Source organism: Pseudopodoces humilis, chromosome 5 (genome assembly GCF_049639895.1).
Source record: "Pseudopodoces humilis isolate 2021_Gansu_Grassland_sample_001 chromosome 5, ASM4963989v1, whole genome shotgun sequence".
Taxonomy (NCBI): Eukaryota; Metazoa; Chordata; class Aves; order Passeriformes; family Paridae; genus Pseudopodoces; species Pseudopodoces humilis.
Window position 1 is genome coordinate 8,789,278 of NC_142204.1, and position 20,877 is coordinate 8,810,154.

The 20,877-nt window shown below is 42.4% G+C and overlaps 1 protein-coding gene across 10 annotated transcripts in view; it reads right to left on the reverse strand.

The window, feature by feature from the left end:
• The window catches only part of DUSP16 (dual specificity phosphatase 16), a 62,912-nt gene extending 44,096 nt beyond the window's left edge, over positions 1–18,816 (reverse strand). For 5 of the 10 annotated variants that reach the window (XM_014256043.2, XM_014256040.2, XM_005527005.3 and 2 more), the window contains exon 1: positions 18,461–18,582. The gene's annotated coding sequence lies outside the window, so the exon portion shown is untranslated. Of the gene's footprint in view, positions 1–18,460; positions 18,599–18,716 lie in introns of those variants that run through there. The other 5 variants (XM_014256037.2, XM_088055577.1, XM_014256035.2 and 2 more) reach the window with 3 other exon arrangements.
• Between the last annotated feature and the right edge of the window lie 2,061 nt (positions 18,817–20,877).

The following is a 20,877-nucleotide window of genomic DNA, read 5'->3' on the forward strand; positions in this document are numbered from 1 at the left end:
GGTGTCTAGGCTACCTGTGGCTACAATGCCTGTCCAGGACTAAAACATTCTTCCTAAACTTGTTCTCACCATCAGCTTAAAGCACAGTCTTGCCAAGGTTTTTCTGGCACTCTGTTGAAAGCATAACCATATAAGACCTTACTGAGAATCAGCTTTAGGTTTGGCAGGGAGACCACCTGGCATCAAAGGTATGCTTAAGGCCATATCCGTGAATTTTAGTGAAAGAGCAAGAGCCTGCAGGTTTTAGGGTTTTTTTTTAAATGGTTTTGGCAGCTAAATTATTCTGATATTCCATGTGTGCCTCAGTGCAGGGACAGCATGCAGAGGAGATGCTTAAATCTAAGATTCATGAGCTACCTCTGAGCCAAACCACCGGTGTGGTGCTCAAGCCAGCCTTGATAAAAATGAGGGTTCATTTGTGCAAGCTCACCTCATGGCACAGCTACAGAGCTTTCCAAACCCAAGCTAAACCTTTCCTCCATGGCAATCCACAGTGTAGGACAGATGGACTAGGATGAGCACATCCAGCTGCACTGTCCCAGAGTGCCACATCCAGACTGACTTGTTCAGCAGTTGCTGCCATTACAGTACCAAACACTGGACAAAGCAGGGAACTCTAAGCTTGTGTTATTACTTCTGCTCAGATTCACGAAGCGTGTAAGGAATGGAAAACAAGCTTGCCACTAGCACAAATAGATTGCTGCAGACAGCAGGGGCTGTGTATGGAATTGAGTGAGAACTATGCTGAAATAACTGAAGGAGAGGAAAAATACCCTAGTGCTCCAAGAAGATGAACCCAACCACCAGATACTAATCTATAAAATGTACAGTGTTGCCCATGTGATACACCTTTGGCTTTAAACAAAGTATACACTGCTTGGATGGGAAAAGGGAACTTGGCCACACAGAATTCCCACTCCACTTGTACAAATGGATGGTGCCTGGGCATGAAGGTCCAAAGTCCTGCTGCACAGTCTGAAGTACAGTATTGTCCCATATGCTGGACTGCCATGGATTTTTGATGTGTTTGAGATAAAATTCAAGTCAATAGTGCCTTTCATCACAGGTCTGTAGAGTCAGGTATGAGCCAGCCCCAGCGTGATGATTGCTCAGATTCTCAGCAGAGCATCCTTGTTCTTACACAGCACAGTAGGGACGCTCATTACATGAGTACCTTCCTCGGGGCTGTTCACTCAATCAAGGAATAATTATTTAACCACAATGCCATCTCCTTTGCATTCCTGTTAAAGAAAATCTTATGCAAAAAGGTAAGAGCTTGGCAACAAGTCCTTGGCCCAAACATCCTCCTGCCAGTACTCCGGTACTGCTTGCCAAGCCCTCACTGTACTTCAGAAGTTTGCAGCAGACAGACTGTGCCAAATCCAAAGAACTTTGTCATTAAAAGAAAAAACTAACAGTAGCAAGTGTTCTCCATGCTTTGCTAATCTTGTCAAACTGTACAAACTATTCCAATTAATAAAAGTATTCTTAGGAAGCTTAATGACAACTTTAGAGCCAGAGCAATTCTGCTTCAGGTAGATTGGTCTGAAGAAAGCAGCAGGGAAGAAACTCATTTGCTGTACCTTTAGCCACTCACAAACAAGAAAAGGACTCCCCAGGGAAACTGCCCTACTTGAGATAGCAATTTAAGTAGTACAGACCTACCCAGGAACATCAGCTTCTCTTTCTGCCTGCCCAATGAAAATACCTTTGCTACCAGTACCTGAGCTTGTAACCACAGAAAAAGCATGATCTTTCTCTGCATGAGCTACTTAAAAGCATTTGAGATATTTCTTCCAAAAGGAATAAACAATGTTCACCAGCTCCAAGAACAACATCTGAAAAAACACTCACCCTGTCCCAACTCAACAAAGATAGAGATGTGCAGTAAAATGGCTGCTCCAGTACAAATGGCACCTACTGCTGCATGTAACACCTATGACTTAAAGCAGTGGCTCCCAGACAGGGCAATGAACAGACTAGGTAACAACTGACATCAAGTGGAATATTTACTGACTTAGAATTCATGTTTCTTTTTAGGGATAAATAATCACAGAAGAGCAGACTAAGAATTTAAATATGGGTGCCTTCTTTTTGTATTTTTAAGGCATGGTCAAATCCTCCTGAGGCCTTTCACAGGCCATATATACATCCAGCAAGGCTAAAAGCAATTCCCATGGTACTCCACCCAACCCCTGCATTTTTCAGACATTCAAATGCATTCAGGTCTATCCCTGAGAAAGCTTTTCTAAGGAGCAAGTTCACTGTCTGAACCCAGTAATTAGATTACCAGCAGTTTCAGACACAGACAAAATTGCAAAATCCAACTCTAGACGACTGATGCCCCAAGCAGGAATGGTGATGCATCCACCATGGCAGAAACATTTGGAACTTCACAGAGAGAGCAGCCTGGAGGTAACAGTGCCATCAGGTTTGCTGAGACAGGCATCTTCTGATTATCTCACAATAATTAAGAAAATCTTAAAGTTAAATAATTATGAAGAAGAGCAATGCTGGGCCACCTTTCATGATTCACAGGTTTCAACTAAACCGTAGAGAACAAGAGATTAAGCCTCCTGGAAGGTCTGGTAATTTTGTTACCCTATTTGCATTGTCATCATGATCAACTGTGATTTGATTTTAATTTTTTTAATCCAGAGGAGTTCTTTTATCTGCTATAAAACTATAAATATAGCTAAACTGTTTGAGGATGACATCCTCACTAAGAGAGAAATAAATCTGTGGCATCATATACGACCAGTTCAGTGAACACCCAGCATTACATATTGGTAAAATATGTCTGAAAAGACACAGTGAAATCTGAAAGTTCGATCAGAAGACTTGGCCATTGTTGTAGCTTTGAGTTTTCTAAGAAAACCAACATCCTGAAAATAAATCTCCATTCAATATACACCATGTGCACTAAGTTCCCAAGATAACACAGCAACAACAGTGGTCAAGGGATTTGTCCTGATAGAGAGCAAGTTAACATGAAATGTTTTAGGGATTGTCAGGATCCATCAGGTGTAAACCAATCACCTTGATAGCTCATCTCATCTTAGACTGGTATCTCAAAATTCAGTTCTGTTAAAACCTCTACAGCAAACCTAATCACACATTAAGAAAACCAGTACTGGCTGTAATAGAGTCACAAGAGAAAAAGCAGAAAGACAGGTATTTACACCAGAAGTTACAAAAAAAAATGTGGGTTTATTTGTTAAAGACTTACTTTGAAAATGTCATCTTGTGCATGTCAACTGTTGGCATCATCAACAACAATGTTTTTAACAGAAGTAAATGAAAAGACAGGCAACTTGTCATTTCACTTTCTCCTGGATTTTAACTACCACACATTGCAATAAAAGCAGTGACAGAAAGAAAACATGATTAACTGACAGCCAGTCTAGAAAAATGCAGCACTAGGTAATGGTTTCACCTTCAAATCAAGTCAGTGCATGTTTAAAAAAATTCCAGTACCCTCCTGAAAGAATTCAGCTACCTGCTACAGCCAACAGGCTTCCCTTTTTCAATTTTCTTCTCTTACACCATCTTATGTGATTGATTTCTCATCACACTTCTACAATGAAGTTAGAGTTCTTCTCCTTTTTCTACTTCATCCTAAGATACTTCAAACCACACAGAAGGATGAAAATGCCCACCTAGACTCATGGTCTCTTCTCCAGTAGCACAGTAGTGTTTCTGTTCGCCTTCACTATGCTGCTTACAGCTACACACTGCAGCAAATGTAATTTTTCAGATCTATTCTTTGACCAGATGCATCTTTATTTTCTTCTTAAGCAACATGAGACCTGTGTCACACTCCTTCCAAACCACTATCTGCTGAACTGTCTACAAGGACATTGGGACCAGTACCAAAACTATTTGTGCTGACTAGAACCGCCTAGGTGAAGACTTCGCCTCTGGGACCACCAAACATAGTAGTCCATGGTCTGTGACTGGCCTCCTGGGTTCTGTAATAAATCTCTTTAATACTACATGGAAGGAATACTCAAAAAAAAAAAAAGTGTACACTGAGTAAAAATAAGCTGTATCTTTGGTTTTAGATGCCAAAGCAAACAAGATTAGTACTCAATGAAGAACATAACCAAGTTATTTACCACTTCAGAGTTCTACCAAGTATTAGGTAGAACCAAGCTAAAGCTGAGGATTCTAGGATATTTTCATTACAACTTGTTTTTGAATAATTTGGTCTCAAAACAGCACTATTTTGCAGAAAAAAAAAAAGATGCAAGCTCCAATACCTTTTCTCTACTTTTGGAGTGAAGCTTCTTAATCATTCCATGTCACAACAGTGATCAAAACAAGATGAAGAAACAAGTATTTTGATAGCAAGGTCTCTGTGTTCAGCTTTTCATAACAATTTTGTGGCTGCAGAGATGCCATGTCATTCCGGACAGAGGGTGTCTCAAAATGGAAACCTATCCAGAAGGAATTTAGAGAATCAAGCTCCCCAAATGAAATGAACACAGCTGACACAGAAGCAGAGTGTGTACTCTCAGTAGCCCAGCTTTCCTTAGTTCCATTGGTAAAATGGCACTGAAGTCAACTGAAGCCCTCTGTACACAATGAACTGTAAGTTACCATGAAAACTTGTAAGGGAAAGTCTTCTCCTAGGGGAAAATAAGAAAAATCCAACTCCCAGCAGAGTCCATGAGGGAAGGAACAACAGGAAGGAGGAAGAAATCACTACGAATCTGGCATCTTTAATTCAGAAAAACATCAGAGCTCTTGCAATTCCCACAAACTAAACAAGGAATCACACAGTTACTGTGGAAAAGGGGGAAGAGTCCAGCCAATTCTGTTTAGAGAAGGAAATAAGGGGAATACCATGCCAAGCACAAGAGGAATTTAATTTGATGGAGAACCTACATTTCAATTTAGCCATTGAACCACTGTAGGTCATGCCAAGGGACATTTTTTGTTCCATGTTTGTTCTTTACCTGGCAATAGGAAAATAAGCTTTTCCTCTGCTCCTCAGTAGAAGGATCTTAAAATATGTTGGAAAGGCAGGTCACTGTTTGCATCAGCCCACTCCTGAATGACAGTGCCCATAACACAATCAGTTTATCACACTCCTGGAAAAGCTCCTACCAAAACCCCTGCCATGCTGCTGTGCTTCAGAAATGGTGGTTAAGACACTGCAGGTCAGTTCAAAAGATCCTCAATTCAAGAAGGGAGAGGAAATGAAAAGCTGTGTGTTTAGCTCCCAGCTGAGTCTGGAAGGTATACATACTACTTCACCAGGAAAGGTAACAGGAAGCCATGAAAGAAAAGAGTCATTATGTTCAAGTGGTAACATTTTCATGAGGTTACACAGGCCAAATGAGCCTATCCCAGAAAAATGTGAATCAAAGCCTTGGTAAAGAAACAGAAACCAGTATAAGTGACAGCAGATAGAAAAAAATTAAAAACAAAGAAAGAAAACTTCTAGAAGAACAAAAAATATCAGATATAAGAAAAATCCCAAGAACTGATGCACAAAAATTGAAGTGTGCAATTAAATTTGGTATTAGTAACTGAATAATAATAACTAAGAAATTAAAAACACATTTCTTTTCAAGGGCCCCTCCTGCACAGGGTGCTGGCAAAAGGTAAGTTCAAGATGGATTAAGTCAGGACTGACACATCAGAAGAATAGGGGAAAAAACTGATTAACTAAGAGTAAGCTACCATGTTCTCAACATTTATGAGGGGATTAAGTATTTAAGGGTTGAGCATAAAACAGAAATATGTAATGGTCACCAAAGCAAGCTATTCCAGCACAGGTACAAAGTGTTTGTAGAAAGTGCTATACATGACAGAAAAGAAGAAAAAGACAGAAAGATTGCTGAACTTCAGTACCAGAACAAGTTATTTAAAAGTAGCCACACCTTATGACAGGCATAAAGGAGCATATGGCCAGAAATGAGGGAGGACACAGAACCACCCTTCTCTCCCAAAACCACTATTAAATTTGCTCATGTGTCTTTGAGCATGCAGGTCAACTCCATTGCTTGGAGGGATTTTATAGACTTTTTAGTAAGCTCACTTTGAAGTCTATAGCAAAATTTTAAAAACCCTAAATTTTAAGATAAATGTATTATTTACAACCATATGTACCCATTCCTACCTGAGGAGGTGGGAAAAAACCCTCAGAGGAGTAGTAGAGGGGAAAAAAAAACCCAAATTGATGTGTCTGTTGATAGTAACAACAATGGATGAAGCCATTGGGAATTAACCACTTTAGATTTGCACCTGGCTGAAGAGCAGAGCTGTGCTGACATGACAGACAAGCTACTTCAGCTGTCTTGCTTACACAAACCCACATGCAAATTTGCCACAAGTCAGCAGAATGAGTGGTTTGGCAGAGGGAAAAAAAAAAAAAAAAAAAAAAAAAAGTGTCTTCCCTGAATGACAAAAGCCCTCAGCTGACAAAATGTCACCAGTAACTTGACGAGCCCCAATGTGTTGTAGGGATGGCAGGTTCACCAGTAGGATGTTCTTGATTCCCATCTGCACACGATCCTCTGCAACACCATCTCTCCCAGTATGGATGCCATCCCATTACAGCAGTGCCATACAGCACCAGGAGCTCTGCAGAGCTCCAGCTGAACCTGCAGAACCCTTTTACTCCAGGTAGGACTCCAAGAACATGGTCCTGGTATCACCATGCTATTACTTAGAGTAAAGGTAAGGAACACTCAAAACGCCCAAACAACTGAGATTAAAACTATATAAAAATACAGCAATAGGATTAAAAAGAAATCAGACATTATCACTTGAAAAGGAATGGGAGTGTTAAATGAAGTTGTAGGTTTAATCAACACTTCCCCCAGAGCAATGGGCAGAGATGACAGAAGCTATTAACAAGTGAGAAAAATAACAACTCTGAACACACTGGCACCATTTAAGTTAATATGAGAAGGAAAAAAACAGGGTAAAAAATGAATAGACATTACTAGCTATCCATTCTCAAAGCAGAAGAGATTTTTTCATTTTACCAAATAAGTATAATAGAAATGCTTTCAAGTTTCCAGTAGGAAAAGGTTTTTATTTCACTTTCCTTTGAAAGACCAAGGAATGAATATGCTTGTGATTTCTGATCAGATACACCATAACCTATCAAATGCACAAAATTTACCTGCCTTCTTCAGATAACTATGACAACTAAAACTACCTACTACATGAAGACCAGATTTTCTCAATTCATTATTCCTAGAAAGAGCCTAAGAAGCCTTATCATCTGCAAGACTATTTTGTTCTGCTAGCTAATTAATTGCTTTTCTTATAATATAAGCCATCAAAATAACCAAATATAAAGTCACATTGAATGAAAGCTTTTTAAGATAGAAGCTGCTCTGCAGACAGTATACAGGTATATATACACATGTGCATGTTCATGCACATGGTTTGTATGTGGGTGTATATATGAAAACACACGTACCTATATGTCTATGTCCTGGCTCTGCTTTAGAGCAAAAGCATCCTGACAGAACCCAAGCTCTAAACTTGTCAGGTGGCAGACGAGTTTCCAATGGAGCACAAAGCTCCTAGAGCCCTGGGAAGCCAAGCCACGCCAACTTGAATGCACAGTGGCAAACAAAAAGCAACCAGCTCAATAACCTGAATCAATGGCTTCAGCCTTGGTTTCCAGTGGATAAGTCCATGTCATGAATATACTCCTTGCTGCCTCTGCAGAAGACAAGCTTGAGGGGGTACATTCCATGGCAGCTTAAAACAAGTAAAGTCAGGGCCACCAGTGAGCACCCAAGTCCCTCATGCCAGCCCACATGTTAATCCAGCAAGTTGACTCGAAGAGCTACATCAGTCACAAACCGACTGTACAAGCAAGTAGAATAAACAAATCCAGCAGTAAAACACAGCCAAACAATCTCCAGGCATTTCTAGTTCCCAGCTCTGGCTCATTGTGGGATCCTGACAGCCATTAAAAGAGTGAGTTTGAAAAGACAGTGGTTGGGACGACAAGAAAGAATCTCAGTACCTGCAAGGCTTTGGTGTTACCTGCCACAGAAATGCACTCTGTGTCATCCTCACGTGAGAGCTCCACTACTTTCAGCAGATCCATGCTAATGTCCTCCAATTCCACTTTTACTGTGACTGAACCCACTTCTTTTGGACAACAAGGGTAATAGCCAGTTCGGCAGAACACAGAAGAAAGGAAAAGACAGTCTACAAAGTATTTTCCTTCTAAGATTTTAAGAAGGCAGGTAATTTAAGGTCTGGCATGGAGCAAACAACTTCCTGGAGTCTATGGAGCAAACAGTATGATGGCTTTCTGGTCTGCTTCAAACCAAACACAAAGAAAATAGGCTACTTGTGAGTTTATTCCCCAATTTGGCCTCAAATAAAGTATGAACAGTCACACAAACTACCTTAAGCAGCAGGCTTAGGGCAGCAGCTACAGGCAAAGGGACTGGGTCAAGCTGCCAGACATGGTAACCTTTTCTACATGCACAGCTGGAAAAAGACACTTTGTCAATAGTCTTTAGCTGCTGTTCTTCTGCTTTGTGTATTTAGGTTAAGGCTCCTTGGGGCACTGACTACTTGTACTTACAAAGCACTCCCACCAACAGCAGCATTTAACATAACCCCAAAATGTTAGAAGACAAACAGCAAGGGCCTGGGGTAGCTGGCACATTTGTACCTACAATGTATTTAGAGGATATCAGCCTCCAGTACTCAACATATTCTAGAAGTAAACACAAAATTCACCAACTTTTTTCTTTAATATAAGTTTCTCTTCTGTCTAGAATAACTCCATACCTACCAGATCTTAAAAAAGCCAACAATAAATTACTAACAGCACGAAGAAAAACAGCAACCCACAATAGAAGTATTCAGACAGATAATTTTCCACACTTCTTTCCATCCTCTCAGTTGCACTGAAAGACATGTCATTATGTGGACTCAGGAGCATGTTTTTTGAAGCTTAGCCTCTGAACCTTAAAAATTTTTTTCAAGATATGGTCTATAATAAAAAGCTTTGAAATCAACTCATTCTTAAATATTTAAAAATTCCTAGTGAAAAAGACCAAATACACAAACGCACACAATGTTACTTTCTCAAAAGCCACCTTATAATCTCACCCAACATTTCTAGTTTTTAAGGTGCATCTTCAATTACATGAATTATAAATCAAAAAAACTATTTAACAATCTTCAGAAGATATTTTCTAGATGCTCAAACAGTACTTAACTACTACGAACCTATTAGAAATTACACCTTTCCCTGTACTTCCTATAACTTGTCATTATATTTAGACAGCCTATCAAAAAGACTTCTCCTCATGCACACAGAAAATAACTCTTCTGTTATCTACTCCTACAAGCCTAGCATGAGCAACCAAAGTGGAATGATCCTATTCTGTTGTCAGACAGAACAGACATCAGAACTACAGTTTCTGTGATTTAAATGAAATGTCATTTTCATGTGCGACTAGTAGAGAACTTTTCTTCCTTCATAAAAATACTTTTAATCTCTGTTGAGTCTACCTTGTTTTCTTTTTCCTTTATTTAACCCACATAGGTATATCTTCTCAACATCTGATCAATATCTCTTCTTTCTATTTTGCCCTGTCCTTTCTCTCTCTCCACTTCTGTTCCTTACATACATCCTCCTTTTCTAGTATTTTCATTATGACAAAACCTGACCTTCATAACACGCAGCTTTTGAAACTGGATAAACTGTTTGAAACTTCAGCTTGAGAAAGTGATAAGCCTGAGTATTTTTCCGCTGTAGTGCAATTTAACTGCATTTTAAGTAAAAGCAGAAGGATCACAGCTCTGTCTACAGACACCAGAAAACAGAACTACATTTCAAGTTAACCATTTAAACATAAATTAGAACAAAACGTGCAGAATTCAAGGAAGCCAAATTTGCTGCTGTTGGAGAAGCTGAAGAATGTGGTTACACATTGGTGGTTCAATTTCTTTATCTACATCTTGTCCCAAAGCAACTGATCTACTTAACACCCCTTCCACTTCATCTCAAAGAAAGAGTAATACTATTTTCTGCCAATGGATAGACTACTCCAGCTGTGCTTTCATGTATAACAATTGACATTTGAAAGGGAGAGATATTTCAAGGAGGAATTTAGGCTTATATATTTTCATTTTGCTACATAAATTACAAAAACAGGTAAACAAGAATAAATAGCTAAGTAAGCATAAGGTATGACTGTACAGAAAAGCAGTACCATAAGCTGAGCCAAATACAAGCACTCAAGAGAAATGCCTTACTTTGGTGGATATAATAAGCAGATTTTTCTAAGTGCACTTAGTAATTCAGTTAAGCAAAGATACATAAAAATGCTACTACTAGATCTACTCCAGTATCAGGCAGGTCCTAGGTCAGGGAAAAAGCATACTAGGTAATGACTCTTTTTTCCTTAGGATCTCTAACATCTACCTTACACTGAAAGGTTTGTTTTCTTCTTAAACCAAAATTGAACTGCAGATCACATGTCAATACTGAGGTGTGTATGTGTATATATATATATATATATATATATATATATATATATATATGCTGAGCATGTACATACAAAAAAACTTATATGCCCAACATTCCTCCCAAGTTAATCTTTGAAATACTGAAATATTTAAATCATCAACACATTCTTACCTTTTTTTTAATTTTCATCATTCTATGATGAAATCATCAAAGCCATTTTTCTGAAGAGGCTGTCAAAGTAGACAGCCTCTTCAGGGGAAAGGAAAATATATAATTTAAAGAGTGGGAAAACCACCATCAAAGGGCTTGGCAGCTTTTAAAAATTCCCTAAACGACTCATCTCTCTAAGCCAGCATTTGCTGACAGTGTCACTGTACTCAGATTTTTTCTGTGTCTGCCACTAAGCAGCACACTCAAAAGAGGTAGTCCCAAAGTCTTCTGAAAGGCCAAGACCTGAACCTTTACCGTGAAGCAGTCCCTTCTTCCCACCCACCTCCCCTACTGTGTTACCTCCTTATTGCTGACTTAAACAGTAGACAAAGTCAGTGACTGAAAAGAACATTCTGCCTATTTTAATGCTAAATCTTCAAAATCCTCACCATGACTCAGTTAGAAAGATTAGATGATCATTGGTTGAACCCTCAATATTGTGTAAGTGAAAGAAAAAAACTTAGTGTTAAGCAGCAACTGTATTTTCACTTAGCTATGTAGACATTTCATAGCAACTTTGCCATCCTGGCTTATGTCTGGGGGTTTGAATAAAAATAGCTAATGTGCTTGCTTGTTACACCATGAAATAAAGTGCACAAAGCAATTGCCAGGACTGGTTTTGCCCATGAAAGGCAACGGTCATTAATAGCTTGTATTTGCTGAAGGCTGTCAAAGGAGCAGCATGCCTGTGCTTCCTCAACAGCTTTCTATAGGTTTAACCATACATGAGGCAGTAGAGACAAACGCATTACACATTTCCTCATTTCACAACAGGTCATGCCTGCAGGAGAGCTGGCAAGTCATGCAAGCTTCAGTTGCAGAAAAATATTCAAATCCTGTAAATTTGAGGGGCTGTAAAGATGTGTGTCTCTTCATGGAAACAGTATATTGGGAAAACGTCCAATGACAAGTAATAGTTAATCAGTGTTTCATCACGTTCTTTTGCTGTCCTGACAAATCTTGTTCAAAAAAGATTTGAACTTGTACTCCTGTTCTTTTTTATCCCTGTTTTTTTAGTTTGTTTTTTTTTGAAGGAGATAAATTTCAGTAATATTTAGACAGGAAACAGGCAATAAATGGACTACTCATACAATCATGTCTGGGCTGGATAGGCAAATTTTTCAGGCATCTTCAAATAGGTCTACCTGGAAATCCCAACAAACAGCAAAATGAGCTGCACTGAGGAAGTAGGCTTTGTCACCTGGATGGTAACCACCCATGGATCTGTATCTATGGTTTTAAAAGTGTGGCATTCTATCTCTAACATTCTGAATAATCTAACAAGCAGAACAGAGAAGCTGACAGCATGCCCACACTGTGTCAGTCATGAGAAGTCAGGGATTTTCAGTGGCTGGACAAGAGACTTCACCAACCAGGAAAATCACACCTATTCAACTGAAAAGTTACATGCAAGAAAAACCAAAATAAAAAGTGAGATTTTGAGAAACAAACAAGGTAGCAGCAGATAATACAAGTACAAGCAGCTCTCTTAGCTTTATTAGACTTCATTTTAAGTTTCCTACTAGCCAGGAGAACATGAAGTTTACCATCTCTCATAAGGATGGTGCACATCTGCCTTCAGCTGCCCCTGTCTTCCTGAGACACAGGACTATGAATTTACAGACCACTTGCTGGAGATTACCCTTCTTCACTAAGGCCTCTCAACACCCACTGCGTAAAAGCTGGAAATCTTTCAGGAAACCGAAATGACGTGGGAGTAGACTGGGAGAAAAGGGAAGAAGGCTTGGGGTCCTCTGGCTAGGAGAAGAGACCATCAATGCAGAACTCCAGATGCAGACTATGGGAAGAGAGTCTTTCATAGCCTATCCTCAGTTTGGAGCACACCTACCTTAAACACAAGGTCTTCTGAAAGGTGGAGGGAGTCCTCCTAAAGTGGTGACACCACCTGCCTTCTGCGGATCTGGATTCAGTCAGTCTATTGCATATTTTGAAAGTTATTAGAAACAAAAACTGTGTCAATCCAATGCACTAAGATTACTGCTATACTCCACTGCAGTAGTTTCTCTTCTTGCTTAAAAATTGGCAAACATTTATGAGTATCTTTGTGGAAACCAAGCTGAAGCTTATTCTGTTTGCTTCCCAACTGTTCTGAGTAAGAGGCCTCTACCTAAATTCTCTTAGTTTGGAAAGGCACTTCTGGGTATGATGGCATTAGAAGAACATGTAACACAAAGCTTCTTCCCTCTCCTCTTCTCTCCCAGTTTTCCAGAGTTCAAACAGACCCCCATGAAAGTCAGGGAGAGCAAAGCTGGAAAGCAAGAGAAAACATTGTGTCCCAAGGATGAATTTTCAAGTAGGTAGGTATGAAATCCCAACACCTAAGCACTTGCAACAAAACACCTGTGGGAACTGTACAGGTGATAGGTGCTATACATATTCCAAGTAGCATTAACAGAATGAGCAGAAAGTAATCCCATGCCTGTTCTTCAGGTGATTTCAACCCACCTCTGACATAAAGGCTTATTTCAGTAGCAGGATGGCTGAGAAAAGCCCTGTGAAGTGTAGTTCAGACTCTGCTTGTATTTGTAAGATGGTGTTTAGAAGATGGGTGCCTGTCCTGCTTGAGAGACTGCACACACTCAGTGAAATATGCACTATGGAGAAAGGCATGCCCCTGCAAGGACCATCTTGCAGGTTATAACCCAAATTCTGGCATAGGATTTGAGTCTACAAAGTCTGGGGTGAATGATTCTTAGAGCTAGCAATCAAGAAGCAAAACAACACACAGGCTATTGAAGTGTGGCATTTGTATCTCTAACACTATGAGCTATTCAGCCTATACAGAATTATAAAGCCTAAACATGCTTTACTAGGGGTTCAGTAAGAGCAAAATGCAGCACTGAATCAATTTTATCTGGAATAGTGTGGAAGGAGGGAGAGTTCCTTTCCTATTTTGAGAGCAACATCTATGCTACACATGCAGAGCCAAAGACTTCTAATCCAGCAGGCTGAATACATACTAGTTATTCAAACTCAAGAACATGTGCATAAAAGGAATTTCATAATTAGTCTCTGTTGCCCTCCTCAGTTTATGTTTTCTGTAAAGTTCTCACTCCAATGTTGCTACATTACACAGTCAGACTCATCCATTTGCCTCCCACATTACCTTCAGTAATGTAAAAACATTAGACAAGCGGGCAGGGATATATAAAAAGAAACTATCTGTACAGCTACTGATCTATCATTTAGTCAACAGGCTCAATTCATAGATCATTTTAGTAAAGCAAAAATCAAGTGAAGCAGAATGAAAATGGGTAATGCTATTTCAATCTCAATACTAGAAAATATGTCAATTTTCTGCTAAACTAATGTAATGGAACACACTTCTACTATGATTTTATGAAGAATTTTTTAATATTATTTTAGCAGACCATCACTCTGGCTAGTGTGCAAAAATATCTTAGAAAAAAATTACATTTATTCTCAACTAATGAAAACTTCTGCACATCTCTACTTTTGTATCTTTATTTGCTAAACAAATGACAGTTTATATCTTCAGCTTGAAAGCAAACTAGTGCAAATGTATCTGCGAAGGTCTGTGCAAGGAACTGACCCTAGTTTATGAGGAACAGTGTGAAACTCAGAAGGTACAGGGAAAAATTAGTCCCAAAAACACACTTAAGAGAGAAGCTGGATAAATCACTGGAAACATAAATATCATACTGTAACCAGGAAAGAGCAGAGATAACTAAATTCCCCTCAAAGAAGAACCTTGTTTCAGGAGTTCCTTTCATACCTTCCAGTTTCAGACAGTGAAAGCACAGAAAAGCAGCACTATGGGAACTTGGGAACGTCCCTACTGAGTCCCTGTGGCCCCACCGGAAACCTCCCATCACTGAAACAACACTCTTTCCCCTCTTTCCTGGCCTGCCCAATTATTAATTTTGGTGGGGTTTTTTTTCAGCTGCTGGAGCATTTCATAGGGACACAACATGGAAGGCTGCCAGCCTCCCCAGAGCCAGCTCCGAGTAGGACACTCTTGGCTCAGCAGCAGACCACACAGCGCAGCAGAAAGAAACACAGGGCCTTGCACTCAGGCCCATCTTCACTCTTGCCCTCCATACACCCACCGTACATGCAGGTTTGCTCTGAGCCCTGAGCAGTAATTCACTGGTGCCCAACACCATCTCCGCTGGAGACCACCGTACCTGCCAGCAGGCTGTACCCATGGGCAAACCAAGAACTGCTCAGGTTAAAACTAGGCAAATCTAAAGTTAAGATGCCAAACTTGACCATTAATATATATTTTTTGTTTCATTCAGGTGTTACAGGAACTTACATAGTAACTATAATAAAGATTTGCTATTTGGAGCTGACAAGACAACACCAATGCAAAGATCAGACACAATGGAGCAGAGAAGTGGTGATACGAGCTGCCCTGTTGCCACGCCTGTCCTCAGCAGGAATACTGCAGGAGCACAGGGCATCCCAGCCTCCTCCCTTGCTCTAGAGGCAGTTTGATCTCCACTGACTGTAGTAATGGGGTGAGGATACCACAATAGTGATAAATTCCTGGGGATAGTGTCCCCCAAGTAACAGCTACTGAACTTAGTGTTTGCTTTACCTTCTTGCACCCTGGTCTTCAGTCAATAGCTTTAGTCCAGAACGACATCCTGACACATACCACCAGGCCAGCCATCACCCCTGGCTTTTGATATGCACAGAAAGTAGAGGCCATGTATGCAACTGGCAGCCCTAAAGGATGATATGCTAGCCTTTGTTTAAGAGGGGGATACAAATAAACCACAGAAATATTAGTGATACTGATATGGTATTTAAAATATTCTACAGAAATCCTCCATGTCAGAATGCTCATTCTGGAAGCAATCCCTAAGGAATTGTAGGGAAAGTGAATGTACCATTTGACACATTAGGGACACACTTTCTTTCCTATTACTAAGAAAACCAGCTTCTTGAAAATTCTAAAATAATCAAGGATGTAGCGTTACACAACCATGCAAAAAGTACTACAAGATTGCAAGAAGCATTTAGTCACTATCATAACAACAAATCCATAGGGGCAGATTCACTGGAGTCACAGACCAAACCCGTGTTTCTTTCAAAAGTTGAAAAAAAAAAATAGAAAAGAAAAAAGAAGGGATGTGTCAATCCTTCCACACCTCATCCTTTGACAGTAACTACTCCATGCCATCTGGCTATTAAGGACTGTCAGCAGTTGAAGAATATCCATGATGCTTTCCTGACTGCTTCTACAGAAAGGAAAAAGAAAAAAAAATGTCCTAGAAAATTCAGCTGACATACTACAAAGTGAAAGTTATCATCTTGCTGCCTCCTTTTTCTTGGGGGGAAAAAATGCTTCAGCTGTACTTACTGTATTTCTTAGCAAAAGTGTATTTCAACAACAGTGAATATTGCTGAATCGGTGTGAGGATTATGGCACTGAACTTTAAAAACCCAGGTGATGGAGCAAAGCCCTCACCCTGCACACACTTCTTGCTGCCCAACGCGCTGGAGCAGAGCTCACTTGAAGATAAATGCAAGTAACTGCAATCAACATCTAGCTTGGCTGTTTAACATTTCTTACGAAGACCGAGAAGAGAGCCTGAATTTAGCCCCTGAGGGCTTTCAGAAGGCCTACGTGAATCTTTTATCTGACAGGTAGAAGAGCGACTGGCCCATCTCACATCCAGTTTCCAGTGACTCCGTAGGATTTCACTTATCCTGTGAGCAGAAGCACAGAGCTCGCAGGGCAGAGTGGATTTGCCAAGGAAGGTGCACAGGCACATGGCAAATCCAACCACAACTCCTCCCACGAGCTAAGGGCTGGCACCCCGCCGGGCTGACTTGGGATATAGAGCTCATAGCGAAATCCATTTAACACATTCCTGCACAGCTTCTGCCGATACCAACCCTATGGCCAGACCAAGCTAAAAGAAAACACCCCTGTCCAGCCAGCTGTCTTTGCTAGAAGAAGAGCATACATTTTCACAGAAACAAAGATAAGTGAGCTCACTATCTTCTACAGAAGTTTTTCTGGCATGATTTTGTTCCATTACATCTGCTTGGGTAGCTAACAAAAGCAGAGCTATTGGAGCAAGAATGTGCTCAGGTATCTTTATACAACATGTAACATTTTTAAATGCTTGTTTTGTTTTTCTGGACCTTTCCATATATATTAAACCAAACAGCATTTTGAAGCTACCAGCTGTAGCACAGGAACTGACACATTCTCTGCTCCTTTTATGTATTTGTTAATTTTAAAGGGGACTTTTAAATTGTTTATTAAGATTTACTAAAGCACTACTGTATTAAACAAGCATAACGAGTGGAACTTACAACTCAAATATTTCTCATAGATTCCATCCTCAAAATATTAATAAGCATACTCAGTAAATGCAAGATTTACTTGTGACTATCACTATTCTTTGTATCTTTTGTCATTAAAAATGAAAGCTAAAAATACATCTACACCTCCCTGCTGCATACTTCACTCCACATTCAAGCAGAAACTCCCAGACAACCAACATAAACAACTCTGATGAATGTTTCAATCTCCAATGGGCAGAGGGATGAACACCATAAAAAGAAATTAAGACTCACTATTTTTCCACCTCCCCTCAAAACACAAGAGTCTAAACCAACTCCTGTTTGGTCGGTTGTGACTTTGTAAACTCTGTATCTACCAAACCACACACTGCCAGGAATAGCATAAATCTCAGAGCAAGGATTACAAAATCATTCTGGGGTTTTGGTTGGGGTTTTCTCTTTTAAGAGCCCCAACACACATCCTTGCAAAGAGAAACAGTTCAATCTGCTTTTAGTTTTCAAAACTAACACAGATCTATTTATTCTGCTGCGTATACACCGAATGTTTGAACAAAAAAAATTAGTCGTAGGTCAGACAATACAGCTCGCTATCACTACACCCTTCATTTGAAGGAAAACCAAATAAATCGGTTTTATGTTTCAACCAGCTGAAACGACGGTAAAGGAAAGCAAATTCTCCTGGGTTTCCCTTTCTAAAAAAAAAAATAAAATAAAAATAATCTTATAAAATAATATTTTTTAAAATCACGGCTTCTCATCTGACATGTAACCAAATGTTTTTTTGGCCGCTGAAAAATCCTGCCATTGGTCAGGCTCGGCAGTAAGCACATCCCATACACCTGGTGATGCGCGCTCAGCCCCGCATCCCGGGCCGGGGTGGGGGTGGGGAGGACAAAGTCGGGAGCGAGGATCTGTCAGGCCGCGTCCCGGCGCCAGCTCCGGCCCGGGAGCTCAGGCGAGAGCGATGCCAGGTTAACAATTTGCAATTTGCCTCCCTCCTGGACTCCGCGTCAGCCCTCCATTTTGTCAGCCGCCTCAATTTAAACGTTTCCCAAGTCGACGGCAGAACTTCAGCATTTCTTCGGGAGCCCTCCAGGGCTTTAAAGCATCCCCAACCATTTTGCGCAGCCCGCTCGGAGCCAGCGCTCCGGGCGAAGTTTAGCAGGGCACCCGCGCACGCCGCGGCTCTCGGGCAGCGCCGAGCACCCCGCGGGGCAGCCCGCGGGCTCTTTCCCATCGCCTCTCCCGGCGGCGCCTCCTCCCGCCCCGCGCTCCGACGGCGCCCGGCTTCCTTCCACGCACGGGGAGAGGCAGGTGGATATCGGGAGGAGGGCAAGGAAGGGACGGGAGGTAAGAGCCGCCACGGGCAGCAGGGTGCCGGCAGCAGGTAGGGAGGGCAGCGCGGGGCGGCCGCCGGTGCCGTGCGGTGCCTGTGCCGTCCCCCCTCCCTCCAGCCCCCGTTCTTACCACCTGCGGAGGCGGCCGGAGCCTGCCCGGGCCGGGGCAGCGACCTGTCCACTGCGGGCACTCTCCTCCGGAGGTGAGGGGGCGGCGGGGAAGGGCATGCGGGAGGAGGGCGCCCGCCTCTCCCTCACCTCCCTCCCCCCTCCTCCTCCTCTCCGCCCAGTCCGGCCCGGCCCCCCCGCGCTCCTCGCCCCCCTCCCGGCTTGGTTTCCACGGGGTGGCCCCGGGCCGGGGTCCACTGCGCTGCTCCGGCACTTACTATGTCGCCCCTGTCAGTCTGTCATCCTGTCCCCTCCACAAGCATAAAAGCAATTCCCCGCTAGCCTCGACGCTGCCGCCCGAAACAACTTTTGTCTCCTTCCAGTGGATGGGAAAGCTCTTCTTTTTCCTTCTTCAATAAGGGGGGGGGGGGAGGAACCCAAACAAAAAACCCTCCCAAAAGGCAAAAACCAAGCTCCAGCAATTTTAAAAATTAGAAAAGAAAAAATATATTCGGGTTTGGTTTATTTTTTTAATACTGGGAAGCGTGAAGGTGAGACGGAAGAGGAGCAGAAAAAGGAAACGTTTGGAGCTCTCTTTTCTCTCTCCTTCCCCCCTCCCTCCCAAGATGGCTTGAAAAAATTAAAAGGGGATAGTGATGAGGCGGGGGACACACACCGAAAAGCTCGGGAGGAGGAAAAAAGTTTGGGTGAGTTGGGGTTTTTTGTTTGTGTGTTTGGTCTTTTTGTTTGGTTGGGTTTTTTTGGGTTTCTTTAAGCCTTAGAAGCCCAGAATGACCGAAACGACGACAAACACCCGGGAAGCGCAGGCACAAGGAGAGGAACAACCGAGAGAAAAAGAGTTTTGCTGGTCAGTAAACTTCAAGCTGCTGCGATGAGGTCATTGGTGTAAATATAAAGCGATGGCGTCATTTGAAACCAATCCCAGTGAATGAACTCAGCCGGGGGGGGGTGGTGAAGGTGGGGGGAGAGGGTGAAGGAGAAAGAGGAGGAGCAGCGAGCGAGGATCCCTGCGGGGCAGCGGCGGCCGTGCAGCCCCGGCGGCGCGAGGCGATGGCGGGGGGGGGCGGGGGTGAGGTGGTAGGATGTCTCTCGCTGTCCCCAGGGGAAACACAGGCCCGCTGCCCGCGGCCTCCAGCGACAGCCACTGGGCCGCCCCTGGGAGGAGCCGCGGCCGCGGAGCGATTCAACGGAGCCATCGCCACGGCCCTTCCCCGCCCCTCGGCCGGCCCTCGCTCCGCTCTGGGCCGGCCTCTCCGCAGCGCCCGCCCCGCCCGCGACCCTTTCCCCGCGCGGCCCGGGGCCTGCCGGGCATGTGGCGCCTCGCGACACCTGGACCCCGAAGCCTTGGCCGCTCGGCCACCTCCACCCCCTCCCTTCTGCCCTGCACCAGCTGAGGGGGCATCCGTAAATACGGTCCTGGCCTTTGCTTTTTCAGTGTCCCGCTGTGCGGTGCGGTCCAGAACGACCTGGGTGTGAAGGCATCACATCGTCCTGTGGTAGTGTTACAGGATCGTACAGTATATGTGTGTAGGTACAGTATATATATGTAGGTACAGTTACAGGATCATACAGGATCAACTAGTGTTTTTGCGGGCAGGGAATTTAAAGTCGTCCAGTTCCAACCCTTATCACTGAGGTGGGCAGAGCACCCTGTGGACCATGTGGAGCATTGGGGGCCTTTCCTTTTAAATAACCTTGCTGAATAAATTTAAAAATCTGAAACCACCCAGTGAAAATGGGTCCTTATGTTCTTGGTGGCTGCCTTTTCAACCAAACTGCCTTTGGAAATGCACGTGGGTATCAGTAAAATGGTTTCAGTGGTTGGTGTTTCAGGAAGCAGGTAACTCAGAATAAAATGTATGCAATGGTGGGGGGAGGAACTCTATCCTGTTAATATTTACCAAGAACCACCTTGATGAAGGCCCTTGTGTTAAGGAGTTCTGAGCTGTCTTGTGAGAAAGCCTTGTTGGCACTTGTACTGAACAGTCATGTCCTGTGTGAGGAAGTGCAGAGCATGCTGCAGAGAGAGAAGCCCATGCTCCATGAAAGAGACAAAAGATCAAAAGCAGTGAAGAAATTATGGTAAAGCAATTAACATTGGGATATTCACTATTGTTCATGTGTCCCTTTTCCAGTAGCTGAAAAGCAGTTTTGCTCTTCTGCCTCAATAAAGCAGCGGCCCCAAAGATGCCTTTTCCAAAACCCCAAAGTGCCCATGGCATTAAAATTCTGCACAATTAACTGCTGGTTAATGGAGCTAGAACTGACCCATTTTGACAAAGGGGATCAGAGAGCGTGCCAGAAAACTGGAGGTGATGGCCAGTGCCCCAGCTCTTTCATTCCAGAAAATTGCAGGAACAAACAGTTCTAGCATGGTTATCCTCACAAAGAGAAGTGGGGAGCAGCAGAGAGAAGTGT